Source organism: Pieris napi, chromosome 3, assembly GCF_905475465.1.
Source record: "Pieris napi chromosome 3, ilPieNapi1.2, whole genome shotgun sequence".
In the NCBI taxonomy this organism is placed as follows: domain Eukaryota; kingdom Metazoa; phylum Arthropoda; class Insecta; order Lepidoptera; family Pieridae; genus Pieris; species Pieris napi.
This window is the reverse complement of record NC_062236.1, coordinates 11,261,029-11,285,161: the sequence shown is the minus strand read 5'-3', so window position 1 is coordinate 11,285,161 and position 24,133 is coordinate 11,261,029. Positions and strand designations below refer to the sequence as shown.

The 24,133-nt window shown below is 32.7% G+C and overlaps 1 long non-coding RNA gene across 1 annotated transcript in view; it reads right to left on the bottom strand.

Moving 5' to 3' along the window:
• LOC125063575 overlaps positions 1-21,238 on the bottom strand; it is a 35,430-nt gene extending 14,192 nt beyond the window's left edge. The window contains exons 1-2 of the long non-coding RNA XR_007119534.1: positions 20,538-21,238; positions 10,616-10,674 (exon numbers count right to left, since the gene is read on the bottom strand). This is a non-coding gene — a long non-coding RNA (uncharacterized LOC125063575). The remainder of the gene's footprint in view (positions 1-10,615; positions 10,675-20,537) is intronic.
• Between the last annotated feature and the right edge of the window lie 2,895 nt (positions 21,239-24,133).

Genomic DNA, 24,133 nt, shown 5'->3' with positions numbered 1-24,133 from the left:
TTTGGTTTCTTCCATTCTTTCTGATAATGAAATTTTCATTGAATCCTATTCTGATAATAAGATAAGGACTTTCCCATTTCGAATCTAAGTTATTAGGGTTAGGCACTTTGAGCATTACTTATCGTTAATCGCCTACGTTATACTTAGCGATGTTTCTAATATTTTTATCATAACGTTCTTGAGCTTTTTCCTTCATCGCTTGTAAGTTACGTAAGGCAACGTCACGATAAACTTTGAGTCGTTCATTAAGATCATGTAAATAATCACAGGTTGTATATTCATTCAATTCTTTTAAAGAGTAAAGTGATCGAGGTTTATACCCGAAAAGTGATTCATGAGGCGTGAAACCTGATTGACTGCTGTGTTATGACATATAACTGCGAAAGAAATTATTTGATCCCAATTGCAATTATGTATTTCTCTTATGATACAATCGTATATGATCTCTAAGAGTAGCAAGGAAACGTTTTATAGAACCATTACTTTGAGGGTGGTAAGCTGTGCTTAGTGTATGATTTGAACCTAACAATTTCATTAATTGTTTTATGATGCTATTTACAAAATCTGTTCCTTGATCTGAGTGTAATCGTTTGGGAACCCCGTATTGTTGATAGAAAATTATAAGAGTCTTTGCTACGGTAATTGCTTGTTTATCTACAATAGGATAAGCTTGTACAAACCTTGTCAAATCATCTTGTAAAGTTAAGATGTACTTGTTAGAATCATGAGTAATTTCTGAATAAGAAACTAAGTCAATAGAGACACGTTCAAATGGTTCAGTGGATGATGAAGTTAGTACCATTGGAGCTTAATAAGTTTTTCTTTGTCTTACTCCGTTGGCAAATTTGACATTTGTCAATGTAATTTTTAATAGTGTCGGTCATACCTTTCCAAAAATACTCTGATCTTACTTTTCGTGTGGTTTCAACTATACCACGGTGACCAGACAAAGGGTCATCATGAAAAGATTTTAAAATAGAAGGAATATCTTCAGGATTAGGAGTCTTCACATTGTTTTCACAGATAGTAATCTTACAATTATAAATGTCTGCTAAATAAGATGTAATATGTTGTTGTTCATTGCCTTTTAATTTACAAGTTGCGTCATCTTTTAAGTCAGGTACGTAAAGTGATTTCAAATAGTTATTCTGTAAACAGCTAAGACGTGACTTAAAATAACTTTCAGAATCCCATGGATCGAAATATAAGGGTCGAAAATAGTTAAAGTAAATGTTGTATTTTTTGTTGGAAATCAATAAGTCAGTTTCGTAGAGTGATTTAGACTTTTTTTAGAAATGGTTCCACATGGGAACACATTGAAATAGCTTCGTTGTAAAGATTGTTCTTATCGGAAATATCACAAGAAATAGGTGTTATGAGGCAGTGACTAAAACTTGTTTTTTTTTAAAGCTAACAAAGACTTTATTTAAAATTATGTTTACAATAAACTTACGTTGGAGTTGGAATATGAAATAGAAGTAACTTTGAAAGGATCGGGATTTGATATTCAAAGTTTTGGGCCTCCTTCCCAGGGTAGGGATACATTAGGGGAACAAACAATGTCATTAAGTAATTAATTATAACTTATCATTACGTAAACAAATGGTTAAACTTATATAAGGTAAAGAAATAATAATTAGGTAAATAACAATTGAAAGATTAATAATACAGTGGGGACCACATAACACCTCCACCCTTAAAATAAAGGTTGCGCCTGTTGGCGTGAACTTTTTGACGAAGTTTGTTGAGCGTTCTCTTTTTCGTCGTCCGAGCTGATGCAAGCCGTCGCGGTCGTCGTCGTCGTCGTATTGAATGCAGACATCGGGATTTCTATTTGTTGTTGTCTTCGGGATTGATCGAAACAATTATTAAATATTTGAATGCATCCTTGTCCGTGAGAGTTTCTTCACATTTTCCTTGGGCGGGGATTGAATTACGCGTTATTGGTAATATTATTTTCGATTCCCAGTACTTTAGACCACATAATGGTAACTTTTTGGTATAAAAAGTCACTGGGTGGTCACGAAACGTTTTAATATTGGGTATAGAAAAACGTCACGGTGCGTTACATGGGGGGGGGGTCAATAATCTTCAAAAATTGCGTGACGTAATACTTGTCTGGTGAAATATGTAGATTCGATTTCGTTCTTATCAGTACTTTTGTCACAAGTTAAGTCAATAGTATTTGTGTTGAGAATTGGGGGCCTAGAGAGTGCGTCGGCATTGGTATTTTTTTTACCAGCTTTATAAATAACTTCGTATTCATATTCTTCGAGTTTGAGACGCCAGCGAACGAGACGACTACCTGGGTCTTCTATAGAGAAAAGCCATGTTAATGGTTTATTATCGCGGTAACGATCTTGAACTTTCTACCAAATAAATAGGGACGAAAATGCTTAACAGCCCAAACTATGGCTAATAATTCACAGTCAGTTGTTGATTCTGCTTTGTTGAGAGTACGTGATGCATACGCAATAGGTAGATCCTTACCTATTTGCCCTTGTGATAAAACAGCGCCAATCGCAAAAAGAGAAGTGTCTGTGGTTAAAATAAATTCTTTAATAAAATCATAATATTGTAAAATAGGAGCATTGGTAAGGAGACGTTTGCATTATTCAAAGGATGATTGTTGTGTTTCACCCCAAACAAAAGGAACATCTATCTTAAGGAGACGGAGGAGGAGTTAAAAGTTAGACTACTGAAATTAGAAATGAAAATTAATTCCTATATTAATTCAACGAATACTTTACTGTTTAATCTCAGTGTATCTGAACAGATCTCAACTGTTTCAATACAAATTTTAGAACTCGTCACGTCTCTAGAAAAACAAATCGATGATATCGTTGCGAGCATTTTATTTATTAAATCGGGAGCAGTTCATCATTCGGTCATATCTTCAGTAAGTCTTTACAAAGAATTATTAGCATCAAGTCATGCTAGAACATCAGGTAACCTTGTAGCAACCGTGACTCTTCAAAACATTCATAAAATTCCAAACTCTGCTACAATTACATCATACATTTACATGAACAAAATTATATATGTATTAAATTTTCATTTATTCAAAAATTTCATATTTACCTTGTACCATTTAATTTCAATTCCTATAAGACTTCCTGAGTCCTCCTTATATTCCACAATCCTACCTGAGCACATGTATCTTGCCATGAGCAAAAACAGTCAACGCTACCTGACGACGAACTCCGTGGATAAGTGTAAAGAATGTTCTCCAAACCTTAATGTATGCAGTAAGGTCTTCAACTCAAACGCACGACCGATCTTCGAAGTCTCCATCTTGCTGACGAATTCTAAAGACATACCTCAAAACTGCGAGGTACCCACATTCTCCACGCACTTCAACACATTTCATCCATTAAAAAATAACAAATGTATTTTCATACTTTCGAAGAAAATTACATATGCTATGGAATGCAACGGAAAAACTACACATGGCGAAATATTTGGACATGGAATAATTCTGCTACAACCTGCATGCAAATTTTATACACCAATGGTTACACTCATCGATGAAGACTCGAAATCGAAAAACATAAGTCATCTCATTGTTACTGTCGACGTGGAAAATAACTGCATCGAAGGAACTCCACATCTTTATAATTCAGAAATCGTACCTTTCCAAATAAAAACTCTCTCAATACTATTAAATACGAGATCAAACATCACTCTAAAATACTAAATCAAGATAAATATATCATTCAAGAACACTCATATAATTTCACTCTAATGAGTTTATCAGTCCTTCTTATTTATACTCTTTACAAGTTTTGCAATTGTTACAACCTCTTCAAATATTTTTACCCAAGAAGAAACTCTCACGAATCCTTGTTCCATTCAAATATTTAATAATTGTTTCGACCAATCCCGAAGACGACAACAAATAGAAATCCCGATGTCTGCATTCAATACGACGACGACGACGTCTTGCATCAGCTCGGACGACGAGGAAGAGAACGCCCAACAAAATTCTTCAAAAAGTCATCGCCAACAGGCGCAACCTTTATTTTAAAGGGGGAGGTGTTATGTGGTCCCCACTGTATTATTAATCTTTCTATTGTTATTTACCTAATTACTATTTCTTTACCTTGTATAAGTTTAACCATTTGTTTACGTAGTGATAAGTTATGATTAATTACTTAATGACATTGTTTGTTCCCTTAATGTATCCCTACTAATACCCAAACCTTTAAATATCAAATCCCGATCCTTTCAAGATGACTTCTATTCCATATTCCAACTTCAACGCTAGTTTATTGTAAACATAATTTTAAATAAAGTCTTTGTTAGTTTTTAAAAAACAAGTTTTATTCACTGCCTCATAACACAGGCCCTTTTATCAACTAGATAATCTTTATAGTAAGCCTTTTTACACAGCTTTTCTTTAATACATTTCTTAAATTTATTAAAAGGGAGAGATAAAGGAGCCACTAGGATTTTTATTAAACAAAAGTATCCCTTTTCCAAAAAAGTATTACTAATTTTAGATAGTCTATATATATATAGTTCCGAGTATTAACATTGTGCGTATGTTCTTTTCTAGTAAACTTATCACTTTTTTTGTATACATACATAATATTTTCGTAAATATATTGCGAGGTAAAGGTATAAGTATAATAATTTCCTTGAATTTATCCCTCAGAGATTCCCTACATTTTAAATTATAGATTGCACGTATACCCCTCTTTGTTGAAATGTTTTATGAATAGACCTTTACTATGGAACTATATGATAAGGCTTTTTAACAGTTATTTTATTATATAAAAAACTAGCTGATCTGGCTAACTTCGTTCCGCCCTACAACCTTATAATATCGTTGTTACTTTAATTTAACTTATTTTAGGATTTCATTAATGTTAAGTATTACATTAATACAACTTTTTTGCAAATACAGAAATGTTTTATTGCTTGCCATTGCGAAAGAAGAATGACAGTTTTACACATTAGGCATCTTCTCTCTAGCGTCAATATGGCGATACTGCATGTTAAGCACTTTCTGATATCCAACATCTTTTGATCAGGATCAAAGCATGGTTATGCATATCCTCATTCACCTCAAGATCGGAATTTCTTGAACTGACACGAATTCGACGTAAAATGATGCGTAGTTTTGTCAACAGATGGCACCATATGGTTTTTGCATTCGTAAAATTAATTTATTGTTATTCGATAACTTATCCGATATTTTATTGCTTATTCTGCTATTCGGGACGGAAACAAATCCAACAAATCAAAAACCATGGCAATCGGTCCAGCCGTTCTCGAGTTATAAGTGCTGTAACAAACACGACTTTCTTTTATATATATAGATATCAATGTATGGGTTGTAATATTGATTGTGTAAAGAAAAATAGCTCACGATCACGCACGATCTCGACAGGAAGTGTGGCAATGCAGAACGGAAACCGTTCACTTTTCATGCACTTTTCGTTCAGTAGAAACATCCTGATGTTTATGGAAGGCAAGATGAGCTTTTAAAATAGAATATAAGAAACATGGGTTTGAATACAGAACCTAATATCTTTTGCATTACGAAAAAAATATAGTAAGCAAATCTCACAATTTTTTTATTAAATTCAATTATTGCTGCTTCCAATGGGAAGTCACTCCACATGACAGCACCACAGAATCGCTCATAGCCTTAGGGCTAATTGCAAATAACCGCAGAATAAAGAATAAAAAAAAATTCAATTATTATTAAAAAAAAATTCCACAATTATTGAGAATTTAATTGATTTTTAAGGCAGTTTTTGCCACGCAACACCATTATGTGGAACCAGCTACCCACTGAAGTATTTCCGAACCAATTCGACTTATGGTCCTTCAAGGAAAGTGAGTACCAATACTTAAAAGGTCGGCAACGCATTCTCGAGCCCTCTGGCATTGAGAGTGTCCATGAGCGGCGGCGGTATCACTTAACACCAGGTGAGCCTCCTGGCCGATTAGCCTGTTATATAAAAAAAATAGCCAAGTTTTACTTCGTCTTTGATTACATCCATTGCAGTTAATTTCTCCTTCATAGAAAGCATAAGTTAATAGGAGTTTGTAAACTTTTTCTGGGGGCACGGCACTACCATCCTTTTCTAGAAGCATTTTAGGCCATTTTCTATCCCCTATAACTTCATTATAGATAAATTTAAAATAATTTTCAGTTACCAAGCAGACATATAAACACTAGATAATTTACGAAATTAAACAATCCAATTTAATATAGCATGTATACATTGTGTTTCCATGCGATTCCAAGTCAACGTTAAATTCATTTAAAACATAAAGATTTGCAATATTGCTATGGTCAGTATAAGATGTTGTTAGGTTCCTTGATTACGAAATAACTTAAGACAGAATATCCCTTAAGTACGGACTGAATAAATTAACCAACTTGGTATTATATGGATCTCACAATTTTTTTACGGTAGAAGAACTGAGTTGCAAGATTTTTTTTTTAATTGTCTTACATATTCTGTGTACCTAAATTGCATTATTAGCATTATCATTCCTAATAACCATATACGAAATGTTTATAAACCCAAAACAAAATGACAACAAACATCATCACGAAATTTACAAATGATAGGAACGCTAAACGGACAAATATTTTTCTGATGAACCCATAAAAGGGTGCCACAAAATGACCGCCCATGTTATGGGGTTCGGATATTAACTCCTTTACTCTGTGGTAAAATGTTGGGGGATATTTAGAACATTTATCGTCGGTTTGAGTTACCGTAAAATTGACCGAAAGATTTGTAGTTTAAACTTTCATTCGCTGTTTGCTAACGGTTAATTACCCCCCATTTTACGAATGTTTTAACACATTTGATATTTCTTTATATACATATAATTTTACGTGTGTATGATTGAATGATTTTTTCTATTCGTTTGGGTGGCGCCCTGGATAGGTTAGATTCGCAAATCAGCACGGCGCTGCAGTCGGTATCTAAGTTGTTCATCTATACAGCAAATAAACAGCTGGTATATATATAAGTTCGTAATCCTCCTCAGCGGCTTGACAGGTTTTGATGAAATTTTTTGTGTGATCAAGTGGAGTCGAGAAGGATTTACCTTATTGGATTTACAGGACAACGACTGTCGGATCCGCTAGTGATGTATAAATTTCTAGTTACCCTGGCTTTACATTTTGGACAAATATGTTCGTAGCCTTCGCTCTGATGTAATTTTGTAAATGGGTCCAGTGATTTTTAAGTTTATTATTTTTATTAATATCATTTTTTTTTAACAATTCACACCAATTGACCGAGTCCCATGCTAAGCTGGTGAAGACCCAAGGTAAACACCCAAGACTAAGCACAATACCAAATGCTCATCACATCGATGTTCGTCTCAGCCGGGGATCGAACCCGGGACCCATGGATTCGCAGTCAGGGGTACTAACCACTAGACCAATGAGTCGTCTCTCATCATCATATATATTTATATATAAAAATTTAATATCTAATTCTACACATTACATTTTCCTCATAAGTATTATCGTAATTTCTCCTACTTATTCAAACATTAAATTAAATTTAAATATAGTAACGTTTTAATTAAGCTGAAATTATCGACTTATTAATTTTTAATAACAAAATTAGTATAAACTTTTTTAAATGCTCCCAAAACTTTTATCAATAAAAAAGAATGTCGGATTAAGCGTGTAATAATAAAAAAAAGTGTCCCCCGTAAAGGAACTAGACTATTTTCTAAGTCTAGATTTCGCTTGGTCAAATAGGTGTAAAAATGAAATAAAACTATCCAGACGATTTCCCTGTACATTAAGATAAGAGATCATAAGTTAGATCTCAAATTCGCAATAACATAAATACAGCTGAGTGCTTATCGGCAATTTTTCTCAATAAATAACTCTGATTTATACGACTCGGAAACATTGGCTGGATAGTAAACTCAGGCATTTGAATAGTTTTGCCTTTTCTTTCATAGATGGCCTGTTAAATAATGATTTCTAGCGACCACTATTAACAAGATTTTGTCGTTACTTTTAATTTACGTAAATTAAGTGTCTTTCTGCTTTGAATGCCGAAATCTATTTTTTAAAGATGAGTCCTGAGAACGAACCTAGAACCTAGAGCTCTTGAATATATGCCATGTGCGCTTAACCACTTAGGCTTAGGCTAGAATCTAAAATAATTTATTGTTTTTATTGACTACTAACTGTACCCTGCCACGCTTCACAGTGGCACATTGTTATTGAATGGTTGAGAAATAAGAAACAAAGCAAAGAATACATTTCATACAACTTTAATTTTGCAATACTTGTGGAAAAAAATGAAAAAAAAAAACAAAAAATATAGATAAAAACAATCCTTGATGCAGATTATATATCATACTAAAATTTCAGCTCGATCGGTGCAGAACTTTTTTTGTTTTTTAAGCGTACACAAACCAACATAACATTTTTATATATATATATATATATCAATCGCTGCGTATCATCATTATTATCATTATATATTATTCTATCAGTGCTACTATGGAAATAAGAACAGGCATTTTCCTTTATTATGTAAAATCTCAAACTCCCTAAGGCTTTGGTTTTAAGGCCTAAACAAAAAGTCTTAAATACAGACAAATAGTTGGACTTAGTAAGAATTGGGCTCAAGTAAATCTTACTTTATGATTCAAAGGTAAGGTATATAATCCCAACCATTTTTCTAAGTTACGCAGTTAAGTGTTTTCTGGAGCGTTTAATACTTTGAGCTTTTCTTTGGATATATGACATTGGCTTTGAAAATAAGTATGAAAAAGGTGTTCGGAAACCTTAAGGGAATTGAACTTTACCGAAAGTCATAAGTGTAAAAAACATATGCGCTTTTGCTAACACTGGAATGTTATGACTGCCTGGTATTAAGAAAGGGTGACATGTAACGCATGGACGCTGAAATAATCAAATAAAACGTAAAGCAACACTAATTTTATGTTACCCTGATGATTGAGAACTTTTGGAAACCTGCCATTGTTAGCTCCTATTAAGTAAGGTACCAACCAAGCCGCCTATATAGTTCCATTTCTGAACACTTATGAACTCCTAGTACATTTAAAGAAAATGGCAGTGTTCCGTCCGCTGCTACGCAACGCAAACTGGAGATAGATTTATTTATAAATAAAAATAGAGAGAGAGAGAAACCTCTCTTGCTCGCCTTGCTTAAGTCCTAATAATATATACTTGCTCTGTGACTATGGGAGTCTGGATAAAGAGGGATGATCAATTCTCTGTCTCACTTCATACCGGGGAACGTATTGAACTGCGAACTTCCGCGTTATTTATGAATTCCTATTCCATTGAAGGTGTACACGTGACGTCGATAACCCAAGACCAAGAGACAAGAATTGTTTTTATTTATTTAACTACTTAAATAAATACACACAGTTTTAAACCATATTTTTATAGACAGTCTCTCTTGATAGTTGCAAAAGAACCCTCAACTTAAATTATTTCAGATTTTCCGTTAGTACCGGCAGCAAGAGGACCTTAGGAGGTCATTGGCTGTAGTAATTAAAAGATTACATAATGCAATCCTTTGTCTCGGCACGTTGCATATTCAGCAGGCGTCGTGATCCAGTTCTTAGGATATAAATGCAGGCATACATTTTCGACACCTCGTTACTCCTTTTTTAATAGGTCAAGAATTAACCTAAGTACGTAATATCAAGGAATATGAAATAAGCATGAATTTTAATTTTAAATAGGTAAATTTCATGTTATCAGAAAACTTATATCATAAATAGAAGATTCTCGTAAGAAAATATCCTTAGCGTATTTCATTATTTTCAAAATAAAACGAAAATAAGCGTCATACAGGAAAGGAACAGAAAATTGGTAGACAACTTAGAAGGTGCGTAGACGAAGTTAAAGAAACAGCAGGTGGCACATTGAAGGCGGAGGAATGGCGGAATTTAATTGTAAATGTATCTGAATTAAATGCTATTATTATTAACAGTCATACAACTTATAAAAAAACCATTTACATTTCTAGCCCTGCCTATATCTAAACAATGAAATACATTAGTTTTCAAGAAAAATCTTTGCGGTATTGATAGCTTTGAACATTGTTTTACTCCAATAGAAGTAGCTTATTACCTACTTTTAGCGTCTTGTATTATTTACAATAAACAAAAAGATTCATTTTAGAGAAGAACATGTTTACAGTTTTTATCGGACTATTTCTTGTAAAACATAAACCATATACTGCTGCTAAGCGTTAAGTAAAGATTTGATTTGATGTGTGCAATGATTTAATTATTTTTTTAATTAAATCTAATTTGATTGTTAACAAATAATATATGATACAAATAAATTGTATAAGTTCTTGGTAACAAGGAACGTAATTGAATCCCAAATGCACACTCAAAAATTTTACCCAAAAATACCATTGCAACATTTTTTTATTGACAACATAAAATTTGTATAGAAAATAATCAACTACTCAGGACCTACGTCAAACAAGCGCCATTGTCTCCTATGAATTAATTATCTACATCCGATAAAAACTGTAAATCACATAAATTAGGTTCGATAACGTAGGCAATATTTCTGTACCGAGTTACGAAAAGAGCACTACTCAAAATATTGGCTACGCACCTGAAAGCCATCTGGTACTGCAATATTTGTCCGTTGCATCAGCTTACTGTCCGTTTGCCCTATAGTTGAAGACATTATCAAAATATTATACAATCACGTACTAAGTTTATACAAGTCAATACTGTAAAAATCTTCTTAAGGATTTAAATATATAATTAAGACGAAATGTTTGGCGCAACACGCTGACCTGAGTTCAGTGCCAAGAGTAAAAACTTTGTCTTAATCAAAAATAAATTGTAGCCCAGCTTCAGACGGCTTGTCACGTTTATATCAAAAGAAGTGTGAACACAATCCGTCTAGTTGAAAACACGTCAGTTTCGTACAATAAAGTTGATGTGTGGTGCGAGTGTGAACAATCACTGTGCATTGTGCAGTTGACCAAACTACAGCTATTGTGCATTCTCCATTGTGTATGACGTTTACTTGCTTATTTCGATGTCAAAAATTAAATTTAAATTAAATTTATGGAACCCTGTGGGCATACAACATGCTTTGGGTTTTTTCCGTAAAAGTTAACTCGCTTCGAATAAATAACTTATAATGAGTTAAAGTTATAATTAAAAAATGCGTATTTATATTATATTTTAAACAAAGAAAAACAGTTTATAGATTACAAAAATATTTTTTATCGTTGTTCGTCGAGTTAAATTGCTATCCAATTTCTCCTTTATAAGTTTTAATTTACACAACAATAGTTTTACTGTTTCAACCAAAGAAAAAGATGTGTTGCCAAAAAACTTTAAACTACGGACGGATTGCGCCGCGGCTGGCACGGACCCGTGGGAACATGGCTCTCAGTAGGTGAACCTGAAACCGTTTAGTATCAGGACATAAGAACTTGTTAGGTGGCTCACCTTACAAGTAAGACGGAGAATTAATTTCAAGAGTTTTTTTAAATGCCATTTTATAAGGATGGTATTAAACTGAATAAAGAAATAAATTTCATCGTATTATATTTATTTTTACAGTAAAAGCCACATTTAAATTATTCCATGTATGCTTTTGGTTACTTGTGAAAACCCATACATACAATTCAAATATTTAATGACGCATGCGCGCCAAAAAATACACGAATCAAAATGAAACTTGGCGGCATTTAAAGCTGAAATGACCGTGGGAATATCGTACATCAAGAACAAATTGGTACCAGGACAACATAGCAGTTAGAGAGGTTTATATTAAGTACACCATAAAGGATCTTTTCTTCCTGCCAAGTGGGGAGACACCGGAAATTCGACATTTATTTCCGGTTTTCAATATCTTCAAGTTTTATTACATAACATATTACTTTTTTTATCGGTGATCTCTATATCTTCAGGCGAATTAAGCTTCTTTGCTAAATGATTTTATTCGGAATTGTTTTAATTTTTAACAGAATTTATGAGTTACGTGGATACTGGATAGCCTATGAAAAAAAAATCCCATTCCACAAATTTTATTATAATTTTATTTTTACAGAAATATTTATTTATCATAAGGTCAGGTATACGGTATGTATTTCTAAAAAATAAAGGCAGGTAGGTAGTAGACGTCGAGGTGATTCAGACAAACAGAGAGAGGGTGCGGTTCAAAAAAATCGAATTGGTAAACAATCGGAAATGTACTAGGAAATCTGAAAATGTAAGAGCACGTTTTTGCTACAATCGCTTAATCCCGTGGGAATAACCGTATGTGCCGCACAATTTAACACCAGGGAGGCAGAGCTCAAAGGAGATTATTTGGAATGCGAGTTTATTCTTTAATTAAGAAAAGTGCGACACAGTTAATGTCGCACCCAATTATTATATTTTGTGCCATACATGAAATGCTTTTGAGTGTAAAGTGCATTGAAATGTATATATTGTATAAATATTAAGTATATGAATTCAAAGAAACGTAGGTAATTCACGCAAGTATTTATAATACAAAATTAAATCAAATCCGTCAATTTCAAAGTTATATCTCGCAATAAAATATACGACGTAATAAAAATGGTTAATTATTTCGGTTCGTTTATCACTGGTTAAATGACCATAAAACCGAGGCGCACTTCGAAGATCACAGTTAAATTATATTAATAGGATTAATTACTTTGTGAATTTCAAATATTTGCTAATTATAATTCTATTTAGTTTGCATATTCAAATAATGGAGCTTTTGTAAGAGCTTATTTATATATTTGTTGCGTAATCGTCGATCTAATTAATACTGGTTTTTATTTTGATATATTATTTACATTTGTGTGTAACATATCTATAATAAATCACACCGACTATTAATAGTTACACAACACACAAAAAGAAACAACAATGAATGATAAAAATAAGTAATTTAACAATGAAAAACAAAAATAATAAATATTAAATACTGTATATAATATATTTTCATTTTTCAGTCATAAAGCACGGCAAACGTGTCTTAAAGGCGCCAACTGTGTTGGCACTTGTAATCGATGCAGGCAGGCTATATACTAATGGATTCCAAAATTGATAAGTCGTAGTCTATAAACTCCTTGCGGACTTCTACATTCCTAATAGAAACTATCCATAAGGCAGCCCTACGTCAGCTTTGTCCCGTTATCGAAGCGAGGGTTGGTTAGGCGGATGAATAAAAGAAAAGTGCAAATTTTTGTTGCTAAACTAACTGACATTTGTGTCTAGCAAAATATAGTATAATAAGTTGGTTCTCATTTGCAATAAATAATACTTTTGTTACTTACTACATGTCTAAACAAACGTTTTCAATGAATAAATTTTTTAATGTTTTTCGTTGGTCCGACTTACATACGAACTAAACTAACCTTATTCTTTTAATAAGTTAAATTTAACGCAACACATTTAAAAACGTAACACCCTTTTGGCCAAAATACAGTTCTGACAAGGCTTCAAAGGATCTCCCGTATCCACATAATCGAAAAAATATATATATTATATCGGGCATCGAACCCAGGATTTGTGGGTAGCAAAAGCTGTATATTTATTGTAATAGATATTTTTTGTTCAATTTCTTTGTCAAAAAACGAAGAAGGTTACGTGTATTTTTTATATAATCGTGATGATGAATAAAACTACCTTTAAACTTGGCCACTGATCTGGTATCCGACCAACTTGCCTTTTCAAATCAAGACTTATTTATGATCAACGGCGAGTGTCAAATGGAAGAGACTAGAAGAAGGCACAGGGAATCCCAGTGTCGGGGCAATTGCATTTCCTCTTCTATATACATCCTTTTTTTATGTTTATAAAGCCTTCTCTCTCTTTTCGTTTATTTCTATAAAAAATCAACTCACCACAGCCATGATTCGAATGCACGCCAGAGTTGGCCACTATTACTGAAGATTTCCATACAAAAATTACTTGGCCACTTGTTCGTAATCTACAATTTATACCGGCCAGAACCACAATAAGTCGGAAAGTAGGCTGGCTATTATGAGATTAATGACGTCACAGATCGAATGACAATGCCTCCCACACAATGGTTATAGTCATTTTTGAATACTTTCGCCATTGAGGATTCATTACAATATGACCGAGCTGGATTAGAACATCTTCAATCAGCTAATAAAACTTTTCTATAGAAACTATTTTGTGGACATTGCGCTAGTCTTACAAAGAAGCAAGATTCAGATCGATAGAGTTGTCAGAATGTAGAGGAACAAGTGAGTTACGAGCAAGCTTACCACATAACGTGGTATAAGCCTCAGATTTCTGTAGCTGTTTCGTTAGCATTTACTTTTTCTAATAGGCAACTGATCTGCCATCTCTGTCTGAGAAACTCTGTCCAGTTTTTGAGTCTAAGGTTTCCTCTTGGTGTTCTCCTTCACTGTTAAATTCGCACATAAAGAGAACAGTCCATTGGCAGGAGTCGAGGACCGAACCTCCGACATCAGAGACGCACCTTAATATTCTAAGACCAAATCCAATTTGGTCGATACATATTTAGCGATCTAGTTCATTCAATTCCTTAATATCGCAAACTTGTAATTACGTGGTACCGAACAGTATTATAAACTAGTATATAAACCAGTAGAAAACTAGGTATAGCTTGCTGATAATTCTTTTCCAGTCGCAGTAAGGTAGATTGTACAAAATCTTTTTTTTTCATACTTCAATCGCCTCCTCAAATTTTTCCTTAAAATGATAAAATAAATAACTTTGTAATTTAAATATATCGAGTGCTTTACTTATATACGCGAAAAAGGTGTTTATCTGGTAGCAAATGTAAATTAACATCTTTTCTGTTGAAGTTCATATGTGTACCTAATAAAGTTATTTTGTATTTGAGTTATCCATGTAATTAATTCCCGCAAAACCACGCCAAAAAGCCTCCAATAATTTCAGGTCATAATACAAGATTATGGTCCTGCATAATCGTTAAGATAAGAAAATGGCTGACGAGGTGCGTAGTCAATATCCCTCACATTGTAGTGATAAAAATATAACGGACGAAGATAAGAAATTTCGTACCCAACGTTGCCTTAAATAAGTTATTACTTTGCTGTTTACGGTGGGGCCTTGAACAATGGTTTATGATCTGGTAAAATCACAATGAGAGATTTAAATCATAGACGTAGAAAATGCTGACAGCATAAAAGGTACAGCTGTACCTCTAATAAAAGCTAAAAGCTGTACAGCTTAAATCAGGATTATATTTTGATTAATGATTAATTTTAATCTAAGACTTAACCTACGAAGTAGTAATAAAAATAAATATTATTAAAAATTGATTGATAGAAAATTAAAACAAATTTAAAAAGTTTGGTCTCTGTGTCAGTGTACCTTTAATGCTGGCAGCATTTCCTCGCTGTATTGCGTTACTTATTTGGGAATAAGTATCGTTATGTATGATTAGACATAATCTCAAATAAAATATCATGTGTTGTTAAATATATCGTAAACATGTGTTTGATTCCTGACTAAGGATCAATTGTTTCGGGTGGTGTTTCTTCCAGCAAGATATGGCCAAATTTATTGGTCTGTCATTAAACTGACGTTTAAATCCGTCAAACCATACTTAATTAAAATAAATTAACCATTTAACTTCTCAAATGTTATTTCTATTAGTGAAAAGCGAGCTCTTTAGTTGCGAGAATTAAAAGCATCGTTATTTTTGTATACAAGTAATATTAAATTAATTTTAAATACAGCATCTTCTGTAAATAGATGTATTATTTAATAAAATTATTAATGAAAGATGTTTTGTAATTTATTAAAAAAACATTTTTATCTACGGAATTTGGACAGATGTCTATGGATAAAGAATAATGGCTGCCAGCGTTAAAGGTACACTGCGACAGGAACCACACTTTTTAAATTATTATTACTATATAGGTTAAGAAAATTGTAAGTACTGTATATTTGATTATGTTCAGGTTTTATCAAAATAGTTTTATATTTAACAATTATAAATACTATTTTTCAACGATGAAATTACAGATTTCAGATCGGTGCGATGAGCATTTATATCTACAATATGTATTTAATTTGTTATTAATAAACGAAATATATTATATTTTCACCCTCCAATAGTTAAAGAAATAAGTGATATATATATAACTAAAGTACGAAAACCGCATTGTGAATGTAATGTAATTTAGATTTAAATTTGTATCGTGTAATATATGTAATAATAAGAATAGACATGACTTCACGGGGGAACAGGGATTCATGCGTCCAAAAGAAGGCATGCTGACGCATCTTTCTAAGCATTAGATCCGAATTCCCTTAGCTTTTCAAACCAGAACAAATGAGCCAATGTGAGTATGGTCCGTGGTAAGGTTAATCCCAGATCAAAAATGGCCGTTGATGGCCGCGGACTTATTTGATCGCTTGGCAGCATGCGGTTACAACGCTGTTATGGTATCCCGCCCCGGGTGCCGAAGGGTTTTAGTATGTATGCACAGTAGCAAGTCCCACATAACCAATTCCCACAAAAATAGTATACTCCCTCACTTTGTACCACGTGGTACAACAGAGCTAGAGTTAAATTAAAATTATTTCTTTAAATAAAGTTAATTTTATAATAATACTAGCTGACCCGGGAAACGTTGTTTTTCCATGTAAATAATTTCTAGGAAACATTTTTTTAATTCAATAAAATCGACAATAATAAAATAGGGGTTGTATGTATTTTTGTGTGTTGTATCATAAAAAAATAAAAACGAAAAGTTTTGTCTAAAAAATTAAAATTTAGGGGTGGGACCACCCTTAACATTTAGGGGGAAGAAAAATAAATGTTGTCCTATTCTCAGCCTCATTGAATATGAAAAAAAAATTTCATAAGAATCGGTGTAGCCGTTTCGGAGGAGTATGGGAACGAGCATTGTGACACGAGAATTTTATATTATAGAGATGATAAATATCTGATATACGAATAAAGTTGTATTTAGTTTAAACAATGTCCTTAGAGTGATAATAAATTGGACTGCTTTGGTTTCAGGATTTTAGAGAAGATTTATCCTGGTTACTATGTCGTGAGTTATTTTCTAATGCCTCTGAGTAATAGAGTATTAGTGTAAATTTGAAAAGAAAAACTAAAGCAAAAAGTTATAGTGGCCTGCGGGAAAGTGCGTGGAGTTTTTACGACACTTGTTTGAGTGTAACGAGCGAGGCTCATTAACTCATCGGAGGCTTTGTTGATGCTGCCATTTCCGGGAAACGGGAGAAATGTTGTTGGAAGATTTCTAAAAGACTAGATTAAAATATTGCTCGATGTGGGTCGCGGATGTGCGTTTTCGCGTTGTATAATGTTATATCTTTGTACTCCGACTTTGCTTCTCTAAAACTAATATAGAAGCCAGTTTTTTAGACTTTATTATTAATCTAATATGTTGCCAACATTTAAGCTACGAGAAAATATTCGAATTTATTGTAAAAAACCAATTTGATTCATTAATTATTTAATAATGAAATTTTAAAGGCTTATTTACAAGTCAGCGGGCTAGAAAAATGGAGTTTCACGCTTATATTACTTTGGTAAATGTGCTAAAAATAATATAATAGAGAATGGCCTTACTGCCTATGCGTAAATCGACTTAGAAATAGGTAAAACTGCTTTTAGGAACATATTCTAAAGCAATTGAAAAAAATAGGTACCTATATACAGTTTACTGAAAGCTTTATTTTAATATTCAAAATGGAATTTCGCATCCCCGCAGATGAATATTCGACTTCACTTAATCTACACTAAGGATTATGAATACAGATTCGAGATTTAGCGCTAAATATTACATTTGAATGTCAAAAACGTATATATATATATATATATATATATTTACCGTTTAAAGCGAAACATAGAAATTAATAAAAAGAAAATTTAACAAATTAAAAAAGTTATGACCCCTGTGGCAGTGTACCTTTAACGCTGGCAGCATTTCCTCGCTGTATTGCGATACTTATTAGTTGAGAGAGGAAAGCACCAGCTCTGGGGTCACCGGTACTATCTACCAGGAGCCAACTTAGGTCTATCATTAGCCTGTGCACTTGAACCCCAAAACGTATTGGTATTTGACATAGAACAATTAGCTCGCGCTGAATTTTTATATACAATTTCTTCTAAACTGTTCTCTATAGATTACATAAAGAAAACAGCTTAACGCTTCTTGGCATCATAAAGACAATTCTATGAATTTCTTAGTTTCGTTTTAATCTTTTATTTGATTATTTATTTTTTTTAATTGAAAGATGTAAGTTTTTTTTTATATTTCAATGTTTTTTGTTTCCGTAGGTAGCAAAAAAAAGTAGTTTTTCTATATATTTCAAATCAATTAGGGAAAGATAAACATATGAAAAGAAAAATACTCATGTATTTTATATACTACTAGGATGTAACATTTCTTATTTTTAATTAACTTCTACAAGTTAACTAATACAAATACGAAATTTTCAGCATGTCTAACTGAACAGGTTATTATATATTTGGCTGTATTTCGATCTTACACCGCAATATGTTATCTAATAATCCAATGGCGTCTGCGGTTGTCTTAAAATTTGTAACATTAATCTTTCAAAACTTAATAATTCCGAGTAAATTTTCACCCTTTCTGACCAAGTAAACGTGAATTTCTATGTTGAATGGGTATAATAAATAAATTAAAACGTCCTTTCCAGGGTAATTAGGGTTTAGTTTTTCAAGATAATATCTGGAGTTTTCTGATTTATTCGTTTTCTTCTATAAAGACCTTTACGTTACCTTATGGTAGAGCAAAGTCGAAGGTTTGTTCATTTGGCCTTCTATAAGTAGCATAATCTTTGACACTCGCAAACTTAGAAGCTTTTGATCTTGACTAGATTATAATATTTAAGTATCACTTTGTCAGTGATTATTCTTTACTTCACACTAGTAAAACTCAATAAGTGATATTTTAAAGGTCATTTGGACTTGCATTTCGCTTTTGCTCTTTACGCCACCAATTTTTTTTTTAATTTTTTTAATTTTCAAGTCTTTTATTACTTACACTTCTAGTCTCTACTCTATTAGTATTTTTTATCATCCAGAGCAAAAGGGCTGGAGCTCATCTGGTTTTAAGTGATACCGCCGCCGATGGAAACTTACACAGACAGGAAGCTTGTAAGTGCGTTGCCTAATACTACGGCCTATACTTCGTGAAGATGTCATGTGGAACATGGTGTAATGGTTGCAGCTCCTTACAAATGTTGTGTAAAACAAAAAACTTGGCGATTAAAAAGAGTGGCGGAGAGTTTATTGCCAGTTCTTCTCCTCCGTTCTACCCTTGATTTGAGAACTGGCAGTAAATGTAAAATTAGAAGCATTTAATGTATATTTATTTTTTGACGTTCATAAGTGTACATTGTGTTACCTACATGAATAAATGATTTTTTACTTTTAACTTTGATGTTAGTTTGTATTGGTAAAGAAATTTTTTTAGTTTATAAATCTGTTTCGTTCTGACTGTTAATACTAATTCAATTTGTAAAAGCCTAGATCAATTAAAGTTATAGTATAAAGGAAAGGGAACATAAAAACATATGTAAAACGACAAGATCTAAGTAAGCCGTTTAACTAAAAGTAATATTCTGTCTCTTACTGACAAATTGTGTGTACACTGTGATGAAAAGAGACAGAATACTTTAGTTAAAACGGTGCAATTTTAAGGCGAATATCATAGTTATATTTAAACTTATAGTTTAGCTTCAAAAACATCTATCGTAGTTTTGTAATAATATATGAAAGCTTATTAAAACAATTCCCATAATTTAAATCAGTATTGAATTACGTCCGAGTTTCCGTAATTATCTATTAATTTTACTAATTGCATTATTGTAACATCAACAATGAATTCCTAATTCCCAAAAATTACGTCAATGTACCACCATAATTTGTTATTTTAATATATTTTGGTAAATAGGTTGTAAAGCTTATATAAAAATAAATAAATAACTCTTATTCCATCTTCCTTTTTCTATTATCAAAACCAAAATTCATTTATTCAAAATCGTATTTCAACGCCTCGTGTGTCGCATATAAAAAAATCTAAACGATTTAAAAATGAATTCTGCATTGCGTTGCGCATTCTATATAACTTTATAACAGTAGATAATTCAATTATAGGCATTTTTATATGTTCGCACTGTAGAGTATCAACCTACTTAGCAAATCAGATGCTTTATAACGACTTTAAAAGGTTTTCTGTGTCATTCCGGGCATTTTAACATTTGTTACAGATATTATGCGTATACAATTGTAAGGAGATATTAACCTATATGTTCGATGTTGTATCCTTAATATACAAAATCATTAAACAATTATAACAGTCTTCAATAGATCTGTTAAAAAATATATAAATATGGTAATTTTATTTTCGAATTATTAGGCATATATGAAACAAGCTTTAAATAAAAAAAATGATTGATATGATTATCTACAATCCTGATGTCTAGTTTATTATAAAACGCGTAACGACCATGCAATTTTTGTACTGTACCTTACATCATCAATTTTCAACCCTTTGAAGATTAACAGGAATACGTCCATGTCACACTATATTTATCACAATAGCAATTTGTCAAAGCACGGGAGAACATTAATTAATACGTCACTCTATAGAATTGTCTCTACACGCCGCCACGTGCGAACATCCCATCGCACTCATCATATCTGACGCCCATACCACGATTTTTTAACAATATTCTTTATTCTAAACCCAAATATATCACATAATTTTATCAATACATTGAAACAACTTCGTGTTGTACAGCTTTGATGTTTAACGTTGAAATAATTCACGAATCAACAAATCTGGGCCAACGTAGTTTATTTTGTGACACAAATCTTTAGTTAAACTGATTTATTGTTCTCGTATTTATATTTCGTGGATTTTGTTCAAGTTTTTTATAATAAATTTGTAAAACGTCTTGAATCAGGCAATCATTAATCAAACATTATCAAAGTGTGTTCGAACGCACCTGAACGAAAAGCGCGGGAGGTTCATCTGTCAAACTCACTGACATCCAAGTTTGCCGCCAAAACGCGTATGAAAATCGTTCACTCAATCCCATTGTTTGGCACAACTGTATATGGTCTAACTTTTTAATTTTATGCACATTTTCACGGCCAGTGTCAAGGGATTTTGTAATTCGAACGTTAAGTTAGGAGGCGCGCTAAAACCGACCAACACGGTAAATGCTGAATGGCGGACTGGATGTCAGCAGGCATGTCGCGGCAAAAATTTTCTATCGTTTTTCTCGAAACATATGTTTGTTGGACAATTGGAGTATATTTATAACTCCCCTAAATTTAGCGACCTTTTTGTTTTTGTGACATCGCGGCGTTGAGAAATTTCGTCGTTAATGTTACGCGGGGTCATTAATTTAATGTTTTAGTATTCTTTAATTTGAATATCTACTTATTTAATTCAATTAGCGTTATTAACTGCTTTTCTCATTTATAGTGTTATTATTAGGCAGTTTTGTGGTAGATTTGATAACTCACTAATTAAATTAATTGAAATTTTTAATACAACTTAATCTTTAAATTAACAGAATAAAAATTAGTAATGGACTTGTATGCATTTATGTAATGTTTTTAATTTATATTCTATTATGAAATTGTCAATAACTTGGACCTGTTTAAGGCGAATATTACATAAAAACATTTAATTATGCATGTGGCATTAATTCACAGACATTTAATTTAAAAAAAAATCACGCGTAAAAGGACAATATGCTTTAAAATTATTACAGTAAATTTACATTCTAAGCGAGAAATTAAGTTTAAGCGACATTTTATTATAATACCTCATGTTTTGTGCGACGCTTGACCCCCATTCTTCTACTTACGACAAGTCGGTATAAAGTTGAATGGATGCGTTTCTTTCTCGGTTTAAACACTTTCAGGGCCTTCACCTTGCTTTAAGATTATAAATAAGGTATCCCAGAGGGGCATGGGGGTGATTCTGCAGTTTGATACGTCCTTATTGGAGGTTAAGGGTAGCATAAAGATATAGGTATCTATGACATTCAAACCATAGTGACTGTTTAATTTTTAAACTTCGAATTTTTCTATTGCATAACACTTAATTCTATATTTAAATTTTGTAAAAAAGCCTAGAGCTAAGTATGTACAAATTGCCCCCATATGACATGTCGCCGGATTTTGTCAGGTGGAAGAATGACTTTCAATGGCTTTTATACCAGTTATTAATAAAAGTCTAGTTCCAAAACGTTATAAAATATTAATTAATTCATTTTAGACCTAAAGGCGATTCCACTTTTGTTTATGCGTACGTATGTTAATAGCAATTTGTTTAACAAGATACACTAAACATATATGTATCAAACTTGAAACAGGCTTCCCATTGATTAAGCGTATGACGTATGTCGCGAAAATTCTGGGATACATTCCCGTCAGTAAATTTATTCTTTCAGGTCAGTATTATTTAATATGAAAGATGGATATCAATTTAAAAAAAAATATCAATGTAGAAGACTTTTCCTGCTCGTTCAAAACGTGCTGCCTCGTCTCCTACCTCCCTCGTAGAGTAGCAAACAAAAACATTTTAAGAAATCTTTTTTAATTATTTCTATATTCAATATTCCAAAAAGTGCTAGTATAGAATTGATAGATGTTCATTGTAATGTTTCTAGCACTTGCACTTCTTACAATTATTAACGAATCTACTAATTAATTAAGAATTATTCTACCCTCCTGATATTACTTGACGCCCAAATATCGTAATTACGTTTTCCTATTGAAAACTCGGTATTTCAGACGTTAAAATATTTCTAATTCTGATGGTTTTGCAGATGCATAAATTAAATACTTCTAAAGCAATATTTCAAAGTTAAGAAGCGTGTCCGCGACATACATAGCAATAAAATTACAATTTCCGAAGCCCCCAGCACTGGCATCAGGCTGACAGCAATTGTTCTCGCACTGCCAACAGATATAGTTTAAATTTTTGTTTAAGCGTTGTGCCAGTTTTCTTCGTTTAATAGCGCCATTCGGCTAAATTACTTGGAGATGTACAAAAAATTGATAAGCACGACGTCTATGTTTGACGCGGGTTCCGTATTTAATGATAATAATTTATAAACTTCAAAATGCATTATCATCATCATCATCATCAGCCTCTTGTTCCATTTCTGGATATTTTCTGCCAGTACGACCTGCCAACTTCCTTGACGATGTCGTCAGTCCACCTAGTCGTTGGGCGATCGCGCGGTCTTTCGTTTTGCCGAGTTCCAATCAAGGAACTGCGGCTCAAAATGCATTAAATGTGTGAAGTAGTTTTTTTACTAGTAACACAATAGTGAGATCAGAGGTTATTTAATCATGAGGAGAAGGAACATATTACAAAAAATAAACACGAATTGTAAAAGGTATATATGGTTTAAACGCTATTATCACGTTATACCCGAATTTGTTGTACACTTATGGATGGAAAAAATGCTTAACAATTTACCTTAACCGGTAATCAATTCATGGGCGTGAAGGACGCGTAGATGGCAATAGTTTATTGCCATCTACTACTCCACTACTCCTCTCTCGTCACTCTTTTAGATTATATCAGACTATTCAGACACGTCTTCTATCACCGAAAAATTGTGAAGAACCCTAAAATTTGACTATCTTTGCGCATGTTATTTGATATTTATAAGTTGTGCCCTGTAGCATTGCTCTATCTGTGGTCAGAGAAGAAATAAAGGGAGACCGGAAATGGGTTTTTTACAAGCCAAATTGCCATAGGTTTATTGACTATTTTCTTTTGCAGTTTCTATTGAAGTAAAAAGCGGTCTTAATTACGACGTAGTTTAGATTTTTATATCCGAATTTGATAAAAGAAGAAAATTTTAGACTCTTTGAAATTTATTTCATGCCACGCCCTAAGGACCTCAACCTTATTTATTAAAACTAAAACAGTGTTATAGCAACGATTTAACTGAAGTATCCTGTTTTTCTGTCGCATTAATGATTTTGTTCGAGTTTTCTTTGTCAAGACACAAGACAGGCATTTTTTTTAAATAAGGAGTACTTCGTGCAATACTAAAGCTATTTTAGTCAATGGTGCGTAACAAATAT